Genomic DNA, 22230 nt, shown 5'->3' on the forward strand with positions numbered 1-22230 from the left:
TCTATGTGTTCTCTAGACACTCTTCCTATAATATTTTGGAGTCTGACAATTCAGGTAACTATAGAATCAAATCTGGAAGTACAGTGAGCAAGATAGGCAACTCCCTATGCTACAACACATGCCTGGGGGACCTAGAGAGGTTTGGGTTGGACTTTTAAGACTGAATAGGAACACACATACATGATTACAGTACGAAGCTGGGTTTTAGCCCGAGTATAGACTCAGTGAGCAAGATAAAATACTACTTAATAGAAGGGAAAGTTGTGAAATAAAAGCAAAGTGATATCTCCCAAGACATTATGAATCTACTACTCTTCCAAACCCTAAGATACGGGTTCAATCTGGACCTAGAACGTTTTGGCTGTTTGTAATATGTTTTTATTTTGTTCCTTATAACCCCTGTGATTGGGCAAAGAAGTATGAATAACAGTTTCCACAAGATGTTAAACTCCTAATTCCAAAGAACTGACCATCAGCTCCAGAGACAAAGCTTGGAATAAACTGGTATCTTGGACTCATAGACAGGAACATGTATCTGGTGGGGAATGGATCTTAGAAGAATTGTTTCTTCCCCAGGTTCCAGCTGTATGGTTGTTGATGAAGACTTCTAAGTATTTCTTCCCATCCTTAGCCTATTGCAGAACAGGGTGGGTGGCTTCAGCAGCGGGCTCTGGCAAGGAGCAGTGCTTCCATGTACCTAGTTGTCCTTCTGTATTGCACCTCTTACTTCACTTGAACCCAAACCCTATGCCTCTGAGAAGCAGAGGAGGGACAGACAAAGTGGGAAGGAAAAGCATGCTATGTTTCTCAAAAGTAACAACCAGAACTGAACTTCAGATGTGCCCTGACCAGGGCAGAGTAGAGTATGACTATTAGGTCATTGTGCCTGTAAACTTTTTTTTTTAATCTTTACCTTCTGTCTTAGAATTAATACTATGTATTCATTCCAAGGCAAAAGAACAGTAAGGTCTAGGCAACTGGGGTTAAGTGACTTGCCCAGGGTCACACAGCTAGGAAGTGTCTGAGGTCCAGGACCTCCCATCTTCAAGCCTGGCTCTTTCCACTAAGTTGCCTTGCTATTCCTACCTGTAAACTCTTAATGCCTCGTAACTATACTCCAAGATATTGCTTGTTTGGTTGTCATAATAATAATAGCTAGCATTTATAGAGAGCTTTAAATATTTGCCTCCAGTTTTCAGTTCAGGAAATGGAAATGGAAATAGACAGAGCAAATGACTTGCCCATAGTGACAGAACTAGTAAGTGTCTGAGGCTGGCTTGGAACGCAGGCATTCCTAACTTCAGGTACAATGCTTTAATTCCATCATGCCCTGCAGAGAGAGGTCCACTCTCTGAGAACTGTAGAAAGCTTGGGACTCCCTCGGTACTTCTGCCTATTTAGATGAGTGCATGTAGCCTCCAGGATAAACATGGAAATTCCAAGGCCCAGATCATCTCATTCCTGTTAAAGAGCAGTGTGGAAAGTCCCCCAGTGCCCTGACTTGGGCCATCTTCTCTCTACACTCTCTTTCAGTGACCTTATCAGCTCTCATGGTCCAGTTACCTCTTCTATGCAGATGGCTCTCAGATACTGTCACTTGTCCTGCCAGAAGCTAAGTTTCACCTGGCTTTTCCATCTGCCATGAACTAAATATGAACAAGAGCCTTCATCTGTGTGTTGTCTCTCCAGATTAGAACCTATGTTCTTTGAAAGTGTAGATTGTCTCAAATTTCTTTGGGTATCTTCAACACTTTGCTTCATAAATGCATTTCCATTCCATTTCATAGCATGCTGTTGCCTCCCATCAAGTTTGTAGCCTATTAAAACTCTTACACTTTCCCAGATAAACTACTTGCTAAATATGAAGGTGTGGCGCATAGAGAGCTGAGTCTAGAGGCAGCTGGGTTCAAGTTCAGCTTCAGAGACTTTCTCACTCCATGATCCTAGGCAAGTCACTTAACCTCTTTCTCAATTTCCTCAATTGATAAATGGAGATCATAATAATACCTAATACACAGGGTTGTCATGAAGATCAAAAGAGATAATATTTGAAAAATACAGCATCGTGTCTGACACCTTGTAAGCATTTAGGAAATATTTTTCCTTCCCTTTCCCTATTCTTTTCCTCTTCCCCTTCTAAAATGTTAGATATTTGCCCTCCAGACTTTTCAAAGCTTGCAATGACTAGGAACTCCTAGATTTGAGATCATTCAATGCTTTTATATAATTTGTAAGAGAGGAATATGCAAAAGAGAGAAAATGCAAAAGAAGCATTTATATACCTTCTCATAAAGCAAGAAACAGCCCACATGGGAGAAGGGCAGAAGGAAGAGACCCAGAATTCCAGTGTGAGAACAGAGGCTGGGTAGAACTCAAAACTGCCACTTGAACCCCATTCCTTCAACTGAGAGCCTGACAAAAAGATCTCAGAGGCTGGAGATCTCTCCCCTGGACACCAACTGCTTCCTAGTGATCCCTGGGAGTCTTTTGCTCACCTCAACACAGTAGACTGGACTTTAGAAGAAGCCATCTACTGAGGATATCCTCTCCAAGGATTTTCTCCATCTCTCTCTCCCCAATACCCCAACTGCTACTATAACTGTCCTATATATAGGACCCAGAATACAGGACAACATCCTACTTCCAACTGGAAACTTCCCATCTGGCATCATTTTACTTCTTCCAATGGTTTTCTTTTTTTGAATCATAATTTTAAAAATTATTTGCTTATTAGTTACATCAGAATTCACAGCTATATCCCTCTTTCCCATCTTTCCTCATACCATAGAAATCATCATCTGGCAAAAAATGCATATACAAAATTCATGTCTCATGTTTCTATTTATCAATTCTTTCTTTGGAAGTGTAAATTCTCAAGTTATTCTTAAAATATGAATTCTTTAGCTGTATATAATATTCTCTTGTTATACTCATTTGTTCTTCATAATTTCATGTATGTCTTTCCAAGTGTAAAAAAAAATTAACCTGCTCATCATTTATTATGTCACTGTAGTATTCCATCCCAATCATATGCTACAACTTGTCCGTTATTCCACAATTGATGAACATCCCTCTATTTCCAGTTCTTTGCCACCACAAAGGGCTACTTAAATTTTTTTTTCATTTTATATGTATAGTTTCACATATATATATATACATGTATATATATATAAGTATAGTTTCATTCTTGTCAAAAGTAATTCTAAAGACTGTACATGATTTGAATATGAAAATGTTCCAATACTGGCTTTCAATGAGTTGTCCATTTTACTCCTTCTCTTTTACACAGTCACTCAGAAATATGATATTTTCAGCTATGGTTTTTGTGGCTTGTCATTTCATATCATTTTTATCAACATATTCACCACTGTGTATGTTCCATTCCACAAAAATTTGAGTCCCTTTTTTCATATATTGATATGTCAGATCCCTCAGTCTTGGCCTGAAAACTAAAGCTTCTTTTCCTTCTTCCCTGACCTCCTTAGGAAAGAGACCCAATGGTGGCATTGCTGGGTTTCACATATTATTTTATAACTTTCTAGGCATCATCCAATGGCTTTTAAAGATTTTTCACATTTGGTCTAAAGCTTTTAACTAAGATTAATTCATTCAGTGAGTATGTTATTACTTACATTAAATAGGGCAGAGTAACTTGGTCCATTTATTCAATCACTCCAAGCTTTGATGGATGTGTGTATTTTACATTACAAACATGAGATGCAACAGAGCATGGTGACCATAATCTTGGAGTCAAGAAGACCTGGGTTCTAGTCCTAACTCTGATATCTACAGGCTATATAACCTATGTAGACAATTTATGTAACTTCTGCACATCCTTATCACAAAGCCTCACAAATGTTCTATTTTCCCCTTTCTTTGTCACATTATCTTACCTTCCAAACTCTAAATATAGGTCATGTATCTTTATATCATAGCATCTCAGCTTATATCATTGCTAATGCATTATTCCTCAGATTGTGGTTCTTTGTTTTGACACTGAAGCCCTTCTTCTATGAATCTTTTTGTTTGTTTGTGTTTAAAGAACATTTCATTCTCTCTGATAACTAAGAGAGGCATTCTTTTCTTATCCTTTCAGAAGAGACCAGCCTGTGCTCTGAGCATATATTACAGTTTCTTTACTATGGCAGAAAGGCAACCACTATGTACTCCTTGCAGTTATAAGCAACATCCTTAGTCATTTTTGTTTTTGTTTTTTTCCATTCTTGTTAGTCACGTTACCTCAAGAAATTCTGAGACAACTATTTATAGATTCCAGAGGATCCTCTCCTTCTTACCTTGTTACCACCCTTATAAACTTTTTTTTTTCTTTCTCTCAAATCCTTATTCTTAAATCATTCTACCATTCCTTCTTGGCTTTTCTATGTATTTCTGCTATTTTTTTTTCCTTTTTAAACTCAAATCCTCCTTTTCTTTTTTGAATTCATCACTTTGTCCTTTTCTTGAGTCTTTCCAAGATTTCAATAAATGACCTTACAAATCTCCTTTACATTTTTCTCCTTCTTTGACTCCTCCTTTCTTTTCCAACCCAAATTTTCCCACTATGATGTTTTTGACCAAGTTTCTTAAAGCTATTATCTCAAGTGTTTATAAATCCAAATTAAAAAAAAAACATTTCCATATATAAAGAAAAAGAAGATATTACACAAATGAAATCACATATCTCCTATATGTTTAACCACTTTTCTTCATATCTACATAATTATGTTCCCAAGGTACCAATCCTTCCTCAGAACCTCCTACTTCTACATCATATAGGTATCATCAGGGAGGCCAACGTGTTCATATAAACTAAGTCTTTCATGTTTTTTCTTTCTGTTCACTGTTTGGAGGTAACATTCCCATTTTATGTTTCCAGTACTAGTTCTGTGGCTATGTATGATATTCTGTTTCTCATTTCACTGTTCTTTATCATGTATAGTTCTTTCCAGGTTTTTTAAAATCAGTTTGTTCATTATTTCTTATAGTGTAATAGTACTCCATCACAATCATAAAACAATAGTCACTCCCCAATTTATGGGTATCCCCTCAGTCTCCAGTTCTTTGCCACTGAAAAGAGAACTGCTATAAATATTTTGGAACATATGGGTTCTTTTCTCATTTCTCTAATCTCCTTGGAAACTCATTGCTGAGTCTAAGGGTATACAATTGGGTATAATTCTAAATTGCTCTACAAAATCTACTAAATTGGATGAGTTCACAATTCCACCAATAGTGTATAAGTATCTCTGCTTTTTTCACATTCCCTCTAACATTTGTCACTTTACCCTTTTGTCATTTTAGCTAGTGTGGTGAGTGTGAGGTGATTTCTCAGAGTAACATTTATTCAGGTTTCCATTTCTCTAATTTGGAGCATTTTTTCATATAATTATATATAACTTTTATTTTATCATCTGAAAATTACATGTTCATATTTTTGCCCATTTATCAACAGGGGGATGGTTCTTATTCTTATAAATTTGACAGAGTTCACTATATATTTTAGATATGAGACTTCAATCCAAGGGACTATCTATAAAATTTCCCCTCTCATTTTCTGCTTTTTCTCCCAATTTTGTCAGTGTTTATTTTGTTTATCCAAAATCTTTTCAATTTAATGTATTCAAAATTATCCATTTTACATTTTAAAATGCTCTATCTCTTGTTAACTCATCTGGTATTCCTTCTTTTAATTTACTTATGGTATCTCCTTTTTATGTCTAGATCATGCATCCATTTTGATCTTACCTTAGTGAATAGTATAAGATGTTTATCTAAGTAATAAAAACATCAACAGATGCAGAAAAAGCCTTTGACAAAATGCAACACTCATTCTCATTAAAATCACTGGAAAGCAGAGGTATAAATGGAATTTTTCTTAAAATGATATGAAAAATCTACCTAAAACCAACAGCAAGAATTATTAGTAATGGGGAGAAGCTAGAAGCCTTCCCCAAAAGATCATGAATGAAACAATGCTAATTATTACCAATATTATTTAACATAATATTGGAAGTGCTAGCAATAGCAATAAAAGAAAAAATCAAAGGAATCAGAATGGTCAGAGGTAATAAAACTATTTCTGTACGTTGATGGCATAGTGGTAAACATAGAAAATTCCAGAAAATAAACTAAAAAGTTATTTGAAAATACAGATAATTTTAGCAAAGTAGCAGAATATTAAAAATTCACATAAATCATCAGAATTTTAATATGTTACTGACAAATTCATATATGAAGAGATAGAAAGAAATACTTCATTCAAAATAACTACAGATAGAATGAAATACTTGGGAATATGCTGCCAAAACAACATGAACATAATAAAACAGTTTTTACACAAAGTCAGATTTAAGAAAAGGAAAAATAATTATTCCTGGATGGGCAGAGCTAATATAAATAAATTAACAGACCTACCTAATGTGCTTAATCATTCTCATCTCAATTAAATTACCAAAAAATTATTTTATTGAGTTAAAAATAATAACAAATTTTATTTGAAAGAATGAAAGATCAAGAATACAAAAGGAATTGATGAAGAAAATGTAAACGACTCAGTTCTTTTTCTCTGGAAGTAGATGGCATTTTTCATCATGAGCCCCTTGAGATAAATTGTATTGCTGAGAATAGCTGTTGTTCACAATTGTTCATTGTAAAGTATTCCTGTTATTGTACAGTATTCTTCTGGTTCTTCTTATTTCACTCTGCTTCTGTTCATGTCTTTCCAGATTTTTCTGAGCTCTTCTTTCTTGTCATTCCTAACAATGCAATAGTATTCCATTACAATCATACACTATAATTTATTCAACCATTCCAGAATTGATGGATATCCCCTCACTTTCCAAATTTTTGCTCACCTGAAAAGAGATTCTTTAAGTATTTATTATTATAGGTCTTTGCCCTTGCTGTTTTTTTTTTCATCTCTTTGGGACATAAACCTAGTGTCAAAGAATATGTTCTCTTTTAAAGCCTTTTGCATAGATCCGAATTACTCTCCTGAATGATCAAATCAGTTCACAACTTCCCCCATAATGTATTCATGTCCCAGCTTTTCCATATCCCCTTCAAGATTTATCATTTTCCTTTTGCCATGATAGCCAATCTGATAGGTGTTGTAAGAATCATCTCCCCATGTAGGAAGGTACACAGTTTAACCATATTGAATGTCTTTTGATTTCTCTTTCCTGTTTACCTTTATATGGCTCTCTGGAGTCTTATATTTGAGAGTCAAATTTTTCATTCAGCTCTGGTCTTTTCATTTGGAATATTTAAAAATCTCTATTTCATTGAATACTCTTTTTTTTTCTCCTGAAGGACTGTGTTCAGTATTGCTGTGTAAGTGATTCTTGGTTGAAGTCATAACTCCTTTGCCCTCTTGAATATTATATTTCAGGCCCTCCAATCCTTTAATGTAGAAGTCTTGTGTTATCCCAACTATGGCTCCATGATATTTGAATTGATTCTTTTTGGCAGTTTGCAATATTTTCTCCTTAACTTGGGAGTTTTGGAATTTGGCCATAATATTCCTGGGAATAATCCTACTGTGATATCTTTCAGGAAGTTATCAATGTATTCTTTTTATTTCTATTTTGTCCTCAAGTTCTAGAAAATCAGGGCAATTTTCCTTAATGATTTCTTGAAAGATGATGTCTAAGTTCTTTTTTTTTTGTTGTTCATAGATTTTAGGTAGTTCAATAGTTCTTAAATGGTCTCTTCCAGATTTATTTTCCAGATTAGTTTTTTTTTTCCATGAGATACTTCACATTTTTTTCTATTTTTTCATTCTTTTGATTTTTATTGTTTATATTGCATGAAGTCATTGGCTACCAGCTGCCCAATTCTAATTTTTAAAGTATGATTTTTTTGGGGGGGGGGCAATGTTTTGTAGTCCCCTTTTCCATATGGCCAATTCTACTTTGTAAAGAATTCATTTCATCAATGAATTTATGTACCTCTTTTCCAAAGGACCAATTCTGTCTTTCAGAAAGGTTTTTCTTGAGTGAGTTTTTGTATATCTTTTTCCATTTGGCCAATTCTGCTTTTTATAAAGAGTTCTTCTCTTGTTTGGATTTTTGTGCCTCTTTTGCAAGTTGGTCTATTCTGCTTAGTAAGGTATTAATTTCTTCAGGATTTTTCGTGCCTCCTTTGCCAAGCTATTGGCCCTTTTTTCATTATTTTCCTATATCATTTCCATTTCTTTCTCCACTTTTCTTCTGCCTCTCTTATTTAAATTTTAAAATCCATTTTTGAGCTCCTCCTTTAATTCTTTTTGACCTTGAGAACAACTAATATTTTTCTTGGAAGCTTTGGATACAGAAGTATTGACTCTGTGGTCTTCTCCTGAGTGTGAGTCTACCCAGTCACCAAAATAACTTTCTCCATTGAGTTTCCTTTTTTTGTTGTTTGCTCATTTTCTTTCCTTTTTCTTTTCTTTTAGTTTAAAAAAAAAACTGTTAAAGTTTGGCTCTCTAACAGTGATGAAGGGAACATTGTTCTAAGTTCAGGTTCTATGTGCAGCTGCCTTCAGAACTGCCACTAAATATCAATCTGTTCTCAGTTCTTCCAAGATAGCATAATATAAAGAAAGGTATGTTTAATACTCCCTCAGTCTGTGGTCTGGCCTGTGAGTAACCACAAGCACTCTTTTTACCCCTTGGAACTGTGATCAGAGTCCCCTGTTGCCCTGTGACTGCAAGTGCTGGGATATGCTGGTGCTCCTCCTCATCCTGCAATTGCACCCTGGGACTATAACCTATATGGGCATTGCAACAAGAGTCTTAGACCCAGAGCTAGCAAAGGGACCCATGTAATTTCCTCCTGAGCAGTTCTCCTCCCTCACCCCCCTACTCTGTATCATCTGTGGATGAGAGTTCCAGAAGTCTTGGCTGCTGCTTCAGCTGTGCCCTGTTTTGTCTGTGGAGCCTGGCTTGATGAACTGAACTCCCCTTCCACGCCAGTGCACTAGATCCCTTGTGAAGGCCTTCTAAATTGTTTGGGGTTGAAAAATTACTTCACTTTGTATTTTTGTGGGTCCAAAATTCATTTTGAGGCATTATATCATAACTTTTTGGAGGACAATTTGGTGAGAATCCAACGAGTCACTGTAAGCTTCTCCGCCATTTTCCACTCATGTTTTAAGGTTTACAAAATGCTTTTCTCATAGTAACCTTGTGAAGCAAATATTATAGGTATTATTTTCCTTGCACAGATGAGGCAAGTGAGATTCTGCATCAGGCAGTCATGTGCTACTCACTGTCCTGAGCTTACAAAGAGAGGTTGAAAACAGATTCTATCCTCAAGGAGCTTGTATTATAATGGGGTGTGGGGAGAAGACAACATGCAAATAACCAGGCAAATCGGGAAGAGATACAGAGAAGATAGCCTTATGAAGGAAGGTATAGCAGGAGGACAGGTCTTTTGACTCCAAATATAAAATTGGAAACCTATCAAGCGTATAGATTAACTCATTAACCCATCAGAGCAACTGTCCCAAATGCCCTCTCTGGGGTCCTCACGTCCTGGAAAGCACCTTGGAAAACCTGTAGGGAGGCAGGTCTTCCTTCTGGCTGAAGTAGCTGCCCTACAGTGCCAGCTGGAGGCATGCTCTCATGCTCTATGCTTCATGCTGGGCTTTTTCATTTGCCTTCTGGCCCAGCATGACACGAATGCTTGTGCCAGCCTTCTTTTCATAAGGATTGCTTGTACTGTGTACCTATCTCTGTCCCTTCATCTCTCTCATAGTTAGCTCTACAGAAATTTAACCCATTTAATCAAACAAGACCTTTTATGGTGAGGACAGAACAAGAGTCTTTGGGTGGCCATTAAAAAAATTCAATTGTTATGGTGTCTCAATTGCTCGTCATTAAGAGCTAGGCTCAGGTTGTATCGACCTGGAGAAGTCATTTAGCTTTTCTTAATCTTAGTTTCCTAATCTGTAAAATGGGAATAGTATATCACTTATTCTATAGGCTATTGTGGAGCACACATAAAAAAGCCTCACTGTGCAAACTTTAAAGCCCTATGTAAATATCCATTATTGTAGTAAGCAAGGAGTTCTTTGGCATGTAGGGCTTATAGTTCAAAAGGTGCTATGAAAATGCCTCTTTCTTGGACATTCCTTCACAGGCCCTTAGAATTAGAAAAGTCATATAGGTCAGGGGTCTCCAAATCATGTGCCTATATCACAAATATAATGAGTGCTTATACTCAATATATATATATATACATATATATATATATAATATGTATATATGCAATTTTAAAAAGATGCAAAAATAGGCTATTATAAAGGATGAGATGAAGTGAACAATATATTTTATTTGGCTTATTGGATTGAGTCTGGACCTGTGATTTCATTGTAATAGAGAACTCCCAAGAGAGGAAATTCCCTCCACTAATGCAGGCTAATACCTTATCTGCAAAATTATAGTCTTAGAAAATTGCCTAGAGCATTGAATGGTAAAATAACTTTCCCAAGGTCAAATAGTCAGAGCTGACACTGGCACACTGAATCTTCCTGTCTGAAAGGTCTTCTCTATCCTTTTAGCCATACTGCTTCACGTTTTATTCATTGAAAGTACAAATAAAGCCTTTTGCTCTCATTGAAATATAATCAACAAAAATATTTTCAGTGAGAGTGGCGTGACTGAATAAACTTCTTAATCCCTGTGGCTATGCTCAGGATAGGACAAATTTGTTAATAAAACTTATTATTACTAATTAATTATTCAACCAGTGTATTTAGCTAAGAAGGAGAATTTCTTTAGATGCTTTTAAAACATACATAATATAAAAATTAATTAATAGATAATAGCCCTTAATAAGTCATGTTTCTCTGTGTGCAAATATCATTATGCACAGAACAAAAATTGTAGGTAAAATAAATTGTCTCTGATTTCCACTAAACAGGTTTTTTTTTTTGATGTTCACTTTTTTTTTTTTAAATTTCATCAATTTAGAGCATTTTCCCTTGGTTACAGGAATCATATTCTTTCCCTCCCTCCCCTCCCCCCAGCCCTTCCCATAGCTGACACACAATTTCACTGGGTTTTACATGTGTCCTTGATCAGAACCTATTTCCATGTTGATGTTTGCACTAGGATGATCATTTAGAGTCTACATCCCCAACTATATCCCTCTCAGCCCATGTAATTAAGCATTTGTTTTTCTTCCGTGTTTCTACTCCCAATGTTTTTCCTCTGAATGTGGATAGTGTTCATTCTCATAGATACCTCTGGGTTGTTCAGGATCCCTGCATTGCCACTAATGGAGAAGTCCATTCCATTCGATTGTACCACAGTGTATCAGTCTCTATGTACAATGTTCTTCTGGTTCTGCTCTTTCACTCTGCATCACTTCCTGGAGGTTGTTCCAGTCTCCATGGAATTCCTCAACTTTATTATTCCTTTTTGCACAATAGTATTCCATCACCAACATATATCACAATTTGTTCAGCCATTCCCCAATTGAAGGGCATCCCCTCATTTCCCAATTTTTGGCCACCACAAAGAGAGCAGCTATAAATATTCTTGTACAAGTATTTTTTCTTATTATCTCTTTGGGGTACAAACCCAGCAGTGCTATGGCTGGATCAAAGGGCAGACAGTCTTTTAGAGCCCTTTGGGCATAGTTCTAAATTGCCCTGCAGAATGGTTGGATCAGTTCACAACTCCACCTGCAGTGCATTAATGTCCCAATTTTGCCACATCCCCTCCAGCACTCACTACTTTCCATTGCTATCATGTTAGCCAATCTGCTAGGTGTGAGGTGATACCCCAGAGTTGTTTTGATTTGCATCTCTCTGATTATAAGAGATTTAGAACAATTTTTCATGTGCATATTAATAGTTTTTATTTCTTTAAGTGAACATTGCCTATTCATGTCCCTTGGCCATTTATCAAATGGAGAATGTCTTGATTTTTTGTACAATTGATTTAGCTCTTTATAAATTTGAGTAATTAGACCTTTGTCAGAGGTTTCTGTTATGATGATTGATTCCCAATTCATTGCTAACCTTCTAATTTTGGTTGCATTGGTTTTGTTTGTACAAAACCTTTTTAATTTAATGTAATCAAAATTATTTATTTTACATTTTGTGATTTTTTTTAACTCTTGCTTGGTCTTAAAGTCCTTCCTTTCCCAAAGATATGACATGTATACTATTCTGTGTTCACCTAATTTACTTATAGTTTCCTTCTTTCTATTCAAGTCATTCACCCATTCTGAGTTTATCTTGGTGTAGGGTGTGAGGTGTTGATCCAAACCTAATCTCTCCCACACTGTCTTCCAGTTTTCCCAGCAGTTTTTGTCAAATAGTGGGTTTTTGTCCCAGAAGCTGGGATCGTTGGGTTTATCATATACTGTCTTGCTGAGGTCACTTACCCCAAGCCTATTCCACTGATCCTCCTTTCTGTCTTTTAGCCAGTACCATATTGTTTTGATGACCACTGCTTTATAGTATAGTTTGAGATCTGGGACTGCAAGGCCACCTTCCTTTGCATTTTTAAAAATTATTTCCCTGGATAGCCTTGATCTTTTGTTCTTCTGAATGAACTTTTTCTTTTTTTTTTTTAGATGCTAATTCATTTTTATTTATTTTTATTTTTTTCCAATTTAAACATTATTTTATTTGGTTATTTTCAAACAATATTCCTTGGAAACAAAGATCCTTTTCTTATCCTCCCCCCTCCAACCTCCCCTCCCCTAGCCAATGCATGATTCCACTGGGTATCACATGTGTCCTTGCTTGAAACCCATTTCCATGTTGTTGGTATTTGTTTATTTTTTTTTCTAATTCAATAAAAAAGTTTTTTGGTAGTTCAATGGGCATGGCACTAAATAGGTAAATCAATTTGGGTAGGATTTTCATTTTTATTATGTTAGAGTGTCTTACCCATGAACAATTGATGTTTTTCCAATTGTTTATATCTACTTTTAATTGTGTGGAGAGTGTTTCATAGTTTTGTTCATATGATTCCTGTGTTTGTCTCGGCAGATAGATTCCTAAGTATTTTATATTGTCTAGGGTGATTTTAAATGGAATTTCTCTTTCTAATTCTTGCTGCTGAGACGTGTTGGAAATATATAGAAATGCTGATGACTTATGTGGGTTTATTTTGTATCCTGAAACTTTGCTAAAGTTGTTGATTATTTCCACTAGCTTTTTAGTTGATTCTCTGGGATCATTTAAGTAGACCATCATATCATCTGCAAAGAGTGATAGCTTGGTCTCCTCATTGCCCATTTTAATACCTTCAATTTCTTTTTCTTCTCTAATTGCTACTGCTAATGTTTCTAGTACAATGTTAAATAATAGAGGTGATAATGGGCATACTTGTTTCACTCCTGATCTTATTGGGAAGGCTTCTGCTTTATCCCCATTGCAGATCATGTTTTCTGATGGTTTTAGATATATGCTGTTAATTCTTTTTAGTAAAGGCCCTTCTATTCCTGTGCTTTCTAGTGTTTTCAATACGAATGGGTATTGTAATTTGTCAAAGGCTTTTTCTGTATCTATTGAGATAATCATTTGATTTTTGTTGGTTTGCTTGTTAATATGGTCAATTATGTGGATGTTTTTCCTAATATTGAACCATCCTTGCATTCCTGGTATAATTCCTACCTGGTCATAATGAATAACTCTCATGATCACTTGCTGGAGTCTTTTTGCTAGTATCCTATTTAAGATTTTGCATCTATGTTCATTAAGGAGATTGGTCTGTAGTTTTATTTCTATTTTTTGACCCTTCTGGCTTTGGAATCAGTACTATATTTGTGTCATAAAAGGAATTTGGTAGAACTCCTTCTTTGCTTATTCTGTCAAATAGTTTGTATAATATTGGGATTAGTTGTTCTTTGAATGTTTGATAGAATTCATTTGTGAATTCATCTGGTCCTGGGGATTTTTTCTTAGGGAGTTCTTTGATGGCTTGTTCAATTTCTTTTTATGATATGGGATTGCTTAGGCAATCTATTTCTTCCTCTGTTAGTCTAGGCAATTTATATGTTTGTAAATATTCATCCATATCAACTAGATTGCCATATTTATTGCCATATAATTGGGCATAATAATTTTTAATGATTGCCTTAATTTCCTCTTCATTAGAGGTGAAGTCTCCCTTTTCATCTTGGATACTGTCGGTTTGGTTTTCTTCTTTCCTTTCTTAAATTAGATTGATCAGTACTTTGTTTATTTTATTTGTTTTTTCAAAGTACCAGGTTCTAGTCTTATTTATTAAATCAATAGTTCTTTTACTTTTAATTTTATTAACTTCTCCTTTGATTTTTAGGATCTCTAATTTAGTCTTCATCTGAGGATTTTTAATTTGTTCACTTTCTAGTTTTTTAATTTGCATGCCCAATTTGTTGACCTCTGGTCTCCCTAATTTGTTAATATATGAACTCAAGGCTATAAATTTCCCCCTGAGTACTGCTTTGGCTGCATCCCATAGATTTTGAAAGGATGTCTCATCATTGCCATTTTCTTCAATGAAATTATTAATTGTTTCTATGATTTGTACCAATTTTGGGGAATTGTATTGTTTCATTTCCAATTAATTTTTGATTTACCTCTCGATGTACCCTTACTAATTATAATTTTCATTGCATTGTGTTCTGAGAGGGTTGTATTTATTATTTCTGCTCTTTTGCACTTGTTGCAATGTTTTTATGTCCTAGTCCATAGTCAATCTTTGTGAATGTGCCATATGATGCTGAAAAGAAGGTGTATTCCTTTTTATCCATATTTATTTTTCCTCCACATATCTACTAACTCTAATTTTTCTAAGATTTTATTCACTTCTCTTACCTCTTTCTTATTTATTTTTTGGTTTGATTCATCTAGTTCTGATAGAGGAAGATTCACATCTTCTACTAGTATAGTTTTTCTATTTATTTCATCCTTGAGCTCCACTAGTTTCTCTTTAAGAAATGTGGATGCTATGCCATTTGGTGTATACATGTTGAGTACTGATATTTCTTCATTGTCTATACTGCCTTTTGTCAGGATGTAATTACTTTCCCTATCTCTTTTGACTAGATCTATTTTTACTTTGGCTCTGTCAGATATCATGATTGTGATTCCTGCCTTCTTTTTATCAGTAATGCCCAATAGATTTGTCTCCATCCTCTTACTTTTACCCTATGTGTGTCTACCTTCCTTGTGTGTTTTTCTTGTAGACAGCATATGGTAGGGTTTTGGTTTATAATCCACTGTGCTATTCACTTGCTTTTTATGGGTGAGTTCTTTCCATTTAAATTCAGAGTTATGATTACCAGCTATGTATTTCCTAGCATTTTGATTTCTACACCTAGTCCTGCCCTTTCTTCTTTCACTATTTCCTTCTACACCAGTGTTTTGTTTTAAATTGGTTCCCCTAATTCCCACCCTTATTTTACTTCCCTTTCTACTCCCCCTCCCTTCTTATTCCCCTCTTATTTTCTTTACAGTCTTTTTAAACTACCCCCCCACTGTCTCCCTCCCTTGTATTGCTTCCCTCCCCACCAGTCTTTTTGTTACCCTTCTACTTCCCTATCGGGCACAATTCTCTGCCCCAATGTATTTGGTCGTTCTTTCCTCTTTGAGTTAATTTCAATTCACATAAGAATTGAGTATTTCCTATCTCCAACCTCTTTACCCTTCCAGTGTATTGATGTTCGTCCCCCCCTTATGCCATGTGCTTCTTTGTGATATTTTAAAATTTATCCCATTTTGTTTCTTTTCCCATTTCTCTTAGTATTAACCTCGTTTTTAACTCTAGTTGTGTGTATATATGCATATGTATACATATATATTTATGTATACATACATCTATGTACATACTTATGTATTGCCATTTCATCCTATATAGTTTGTAACTATTCCCTCTAAGTATAATTCTTCTAGCTACCCAGGTGATAACAACAATTTTTAAGAGTTATCAATATTTTCTTTTCTTGTAAGGATACATATCATTTTAACTTATTGGGTCCCTTAAGAAAAGTTTGTTTTTTTATTTTGTTTTGTTTTGTTGTGTTTTTTTTCCCTGTTTCTTAATTAGCTTTTGATGATTTTCTTGAGTTCTGTGCTTGGGCATCAAATTTTCATTCAGATCTGGTCTTTTCTTTACAAATGCTTGGAATTCTTCTATTTTATTAAATGACCATACTTTACCCTCTAAGAATATAGTCAGTGTTTCTAGATAGCTGATTCTTGATTGTAGACCTAGTTCCCTTGCTTTCTGGAATATCATATTCCATGCCTTTTGGTCCTCCAGTCTAGATGCAGCCAGATCCTGTGTTATCTGACTGTAGATCCATGGTATCTGAATAACTTTTTCTTAGCATCTTGTAATATTTTTTCCTTGGTCTGGTAGCTTTTGAATTTGGCTATAACATTCCTGGGTGTTGTCAGTTGGGGATTAAGTACAGGAGGTGATCTGTGGATTCTTTCGATCTCCACTTTTCCCCCTTGTTCTAGAATGTCAGGGCAGTTTTCTTGGATAATTTCCTATAGGATAATGTCCAAGCTTTTTCTTTTGTCATGGTAGAGCAATGATTCTTAAGTTGTCTCTCCTGGAACAATTTTCTAAATCTTCTGTTTTGTGAATGAGATGTTTCATACTTTCCTCAATTTTTTCATTCTTTTGGTTTTGTTTTATAATTTCCTGCAGCCTTGTGAAGTCATTTGCTTCTAATTGTTGTATTCTGGTTTTTAAAGATTGAATTTTAAAGACTGAATTTCATCCCTGCTTTTTGATCATCCTTCTCCTTCTGGTCTACTTTTCTTTGGAGGTCATCTTTCATCTCCTTTGCCTCATCTTCCATCTCCTTTGCCTCATTTTCAAGCTGATTAATTTTGGCTTTCAAGACACTATTTTCTCATTTTAGTTCAAGTGTCTCTGTTTCCAGATGACTTATCTTGCTTTTTAAGTTCTTTTCCCAGTTGTCTTCAGTCTCTATTAATTGTGTTTTGAATTGTATTTTGAGTTCTTCCAAAGCCTGTGTCCAATTCACTGGAGTTTCTGTGTTTTTGCTTGGTGTTCCTTGATTCTCCTCTGATACATTTACTCTTTGTTCATTGCCTGGATAGAAGCTGTTGATTATAATTTCTTTTTCTTTTTCTGTGTTTTGCTCATATTTTCCCCTTATTTTCCCTCTGTAGTTGGCTGCACTCTTGATCCTCTCATTGGGTGCTGCACCTATGGATTTGGGCTTTTCTGTCAGCCTTCACCCTTGGAGCTTTGACAGTAAATCTCTCAGTGCAGTCTGTGGGGGAGCGGTGTTGGAGCTTGAGCTCCCTGGCCCTCTGAAGGCTAGATGAGATTAAGCCCAGCTGAGTTGAACTTGCTGTGCTGGATGTGCCCTGAGGCCAAAACCTCAGGCCAGGTGGAAGTGGGAGGTTGGAGGGGGGGGTTGGGGTCAGTGGCAACATGGAATGTCTCTGATGCTGAGACTAGGCTGCCTCCTCTCTGCTTCTCCTATAGCTGCCTCCCAGCCACCCATATTCAGAGCCCTGAGCCTGGCATGGCTTTGCCCACAAGGTACTCCCTCCAGACTAGCGCCCTTGCCCATCCAGAGATTCCAGCTGCTGCTGGGGGCTCAGTACTGTAGGTGGGGGACAGTTCCTGGGACCTTCCTTCTTCCTTCTCCTTAAACCCAAGTATTCTCAAATTCAGGCTTTTTTTTTAGAGAGGGGGGCATACCTTTTAATTTGAGTCCAGCAGGAGGGTTACTTAGCTCTGTCCTGTTGTTAGATTTGGTTTTCAGTCCCCTAGGAGCATTTTGTTTTTAATTGGTGAAGAAGGGTTTTCAGAGGTCTGAACTTTCACTCTCTCTATGCTGCCGTCTTGACTCTGCCCCCAATAGTTTTCTTTTTTAAAAAATTAGTTTAATATTTTATTTTTCCAAATGACATAAAAAAATCTTAATATCCATTAAAAAATTCAAATTCCAAATTATCTCCTCCCTTACCCCTCTTTGAGAAGGGAAACAACTTGATATAGGCTATAAATATTAGGTCATGCAAAGACACAGGAAAAACAAAGTAAAAAGAAAATGTTTCAAGTTGTATTTAGAGTCCATCAATCCTTTCTTTGGAGGTGGATAGCATTATTATCATATGTGCTGCAGAACTGTCTTATATCACTGTATTGTTGAAAATAGCTAAGTAATTCACAGTTGATCATTATATAATTGTTATCGTGTACGGTATTCTTGTTCTGCTCACTTCACTTTGCATCAGTTCATTTAAATTTTTTCAAGTTTTTCCGAAAACATCCCATTTGTTATTTCTTATAGCACAATAATATTCTATCACAATCATATACAACAACTTATTCAGCCATTCCCCAATTGATTGGCACCTTGAATTTCCAATTCTTTGACACCACCAGAAGAACTGCTATTTATTTCCATATGTACATTTTGTACATACAGATCCTTTTCCTTTTTTTTTTGTCTCTGGGAAACAGTTTAAGAGTAGTATTGTTGGACAAAGGATATTCCTGGCTACATAGCCCTTTTGGGAATATCCAAATTACTCTGTAGAATGGTGGAATCAGTTCACAACTCTACAAACAGTGCATTAGCATTTCAATTTTCCCTCATTCCCTCCAATATTTGTCATTTTCCCTTTCTGTCCTATTAGCTAATCTGACAGGTATGGGATAATACCTCAAAGTTGTTTTAATTTGCATTTATTTAATTGATAGTGATTTTGAGTATTTTTTCATGTGACTTTGATTACTTCATCTGAATCTTGCCTGTTCATATCCTTTGATCATTAATCAATTGTGGAATAACTTGTATTCTTATAAATTTGACTTAGTTACCTATATATTTGAGAAATGAGTCCTTTATCAGAGAAACTTGCTCTAATTTTTTTTCACAGTTTAGATTACTTTGTATTTCTCCTGAATCCTTTCCCCCCAGTTTTCCTACTCTCTTTTTTCTTTTCATCCTGTGCATCCTCAAAATTATTTTCCTTTTGACTCTTGCCTTCTCCATCCTTAAGCCCTTTTCCTTATCTCTTCCTCTCCTTCTTTCCCATAGGGTAAAATAGATTTCTATACCCAACTAAGTGTGTATGTTATTTCCTCTTTTAGCCAATTTGGATGAGAGTAAGATTCAAGTGTTCTCCCTACCCCAACCCCTCTAATCTAATCCCCTCTAATGCAAAAACTCTTTTGGGCTTCTTTCATATGAAATCATTTGCCCCATTCTACATTACCCGTTGCCCTTTTCCCAGTTCTTATTTTTATTATTTTTTCCAACATTATCTCATCATATTTAACCCATGCTCATGCCTTTTGTCTATGTATAATCCTTATAACTGCCCTAATAATTACAAAGTTCTCAGAAGTTAAAAGTATCTTCTTTCCAGGTAAGAATGTTAATAGAATAACTTTATTGAATCCCTTATGATTTTTCTTCATTGTTTATCTTTTTATGCTTCAATTGAGTTTGAACATCAAAATTTCTATTTGGCTCTGCTCTTTTTATCAGAAATGTTTGAAAGTCCTCTATTTCACTAAACATTCATGTTTCCCTTGAAGAATTATTATCAGTTTTACTTGGTAGATGATTCTTGGCTGTAATGCTAGCTCCTTTGCCCTCTGGAATATCATATATCAAGCCCTATGTTTCTTTATTGTATAAATCACTAAATCTTATGTTATCTTAACTATGGCTTCACGGTATTTGAATTATATCTTTTGGGCTATTTGCAAGACTTTTCCTTGACCTTTAAGCTCTGGAATTTGACTATGGGGGGGGGTTAATTTTGGGTTATCTGGGGGATTAATCTTTTCAAGAGGCAATTAGTGAATACTTTTAATTTCTATTTTATTCTCTGGTTCTAGGATATCAGGGCAGTTTTCCTTGATAATTTCTTCAAAGATGACATTTAAACTCTTTTTTTTTTTTAATCATGGCTTTCAATTGGTCCAATAATGTTTAAATTGTATCTCCAAGACCTATTTTCCAGGATAGTTGTTTTTTCCAATGAAATATTTTATGTTTTCTTCCATTTTTTAATCTTTTGATTTTGTTTTATTGTTTCTTGATGTCTCATGAAGGCATTAGCTTCCACTTACCCAATTCTAATTTTTAAGAAATTGTTTCTTCAATAAGCTTTTGTATCTCTTTTCTTGTTTCACTCTCATTTCTTTCCCATATTTCCCCTCTATGTTTCTTATTTAATTTTTTAAATCATTTTTGACCTCTCTAGGAATTTTATTTTTTTTGGGGGGGGGTTAGGAAATCAGAGACCAATTCATATTTTTAAGACTTTGGGTATAGCAGTTTTGGCTTTGTTTTTTCTTCTGGGTTTGTGCTTTGACCCTCTCTTTCAACATAGTATATAACCTAGCATGGTCAGGTGGTTTTCATTTGCTCATTTTTCCAGACTTTTTCTTGACTTTTAACTTTATATTAAAGTTAGTCTCTGTGTCTCAGGTGGAGGGGACACTGACCCAAGTTTCAAGTTTTGTTTTGTTTTTAATTCAACTGTTTTCAGAACTTTTTAGTTCTTCTGAGGTAGTATGAGCTAAGGAGAGGTGTGTGTAGTAGTCTCCTGACTTGTGTTCTGGTCTATGAGGCGCCATATGCACTCCTTTCCACCCTGAAACTGTAACCAGGGTCTCTATTCCCCTGTAGCTAGAAGCTCTAGTGTGCTAATGCTTCTTCTTGCCCTGAGACTGGGACCAGGAACTGCAACCTAGATCCACATTTGGGCAATTCAACAGAGTTCTACACCCAGTGCCAGTAAAGAAACTCCTGTAATCACTTTCTGACCAGTTAGTCCCCTTACTAACTTATTACCCCCTAGGCATGCCTTGCTGCTGTCATGCTGGGAGTTGTCTGTACTGGTCTGTGCTCTGCTTTCACCATGACCCAACAGATGTTTTCTGATAATCTATGGTTTAGGTTGACTTGTGAAGGAAAATTATTTTACTCTCTTCTTTTGTGGATTTTGTAACTCCAGAATTTGTTATTTTAAAGTTGTTTGGAGGGGAATTTGGGAGACCTCAGGTGAGTCTCTGCCATTTCTCTAGCATCTTGGCTCCACCATCCAGATACTTTTCAATATTGATCTTGCAATGTGGGGGGACTCACAATCCTTAGATGGAGAAATGAGGGTTGAAGGCAGTAAGGAAAGGGTTGATGAAAATGGCTTACCTCACTATTCCCTGTGGAGTCCCTGAATTAATTGAGGGATACAAAAAAGCAAGAAGGTTTGCCCTTTGGTGGCCATGCCAGCCCTCAAGGGCGGCAGGGAAGTCTTCTCTACAAGGAGAGGTATGAGGGACCTCAATCCAGATGTGTGCTGCTTTTGGGAGTTCACAAGCCTCCCCTTTGTGTCTTCTTGAAAACTGGCAACAAGATGGAGTCTGCCAATGGGCTTACTCTCTAGATGTAAATAAGTGAGATTGAATTCACTATCTGACTGCTTATTTGATTTCATTGTTGATTGGGGTAAAGGGGAAGAGGTTAGAGGGATTGTAGGCCACTCTAAATCTTTTTCTAAATAATCTAATTACTGAAGTAAAAGGTTTTCTTTTAGGCAGGGGAGAGGTAGAAAAGGGGAGAGCTCTGCTGACAGATTTAAGTCCAGTAGTTCATTGAATGAAAGTCATCAGAGAAATTAAGTTTTCTTGATAGCAACCAGCAATGTTTTAAACAGGAACCCACAATGTTAAAATTTCTTTCAGTGTCAGAAATCTCCTCAGGTGTCTTTGAAAATGGCCCAGAGAAACAGCTCCTCCCACCACTCCCTTCTGGGTCTCCTCCCTCAAGACCTGCTCCTCAAGAGAATTTCTCAGAAGTCCTTGTTCAGTTCCCAACTGCTGTTCCTGCTTCATGCACTGTAGAGCTCTCAACTTCCATTTTCCCCCAAAGGTTCTTTTTTTCTTTCTCCATCGTTACAATCTATTCCTATTTCTTTTACATGGTTCCATTCATTGGAATATATTCTACCTTATTCTCCTATTCATGTTTGACTGTCTTCATTGTGTTTTTATGTGAGTGAGGGAGAAAGAAAGAAGGCTAGTTCATAAAAAATACAAAAAAGTAGGTCAGGACCAGGTTGTGAAAAGCCTTAAATGCCAAATAGAGTAATTTATATTTTATCGTATAAGTAATAGGGGACCACTGGAATTTATTGAGTAAGGGAATATTTTAGGAAAATTATTTTTTAGGTATGTCGAAGATAGACTGGGGGTGGAGGAAAGTCTTAAAGCAGTTATACTTTTTCCA

The sequence above is a fragment of the Monodelphis domestica genome, chromosome 5 (genome assembly GCF_027887165.1).
Source record: "Monodelphis domestica isolate mMonDom1 chromosome 5, mMonDom1.pri, whole genome shotgun sequence".
In the NCBI taxonomy this organism is placed as follows: Eukaryota; Metazoa; Chordata; class Mammalia; order Didelphimorphia; family Didelphidae; genus Monodelphis; species Monodelphis domestica.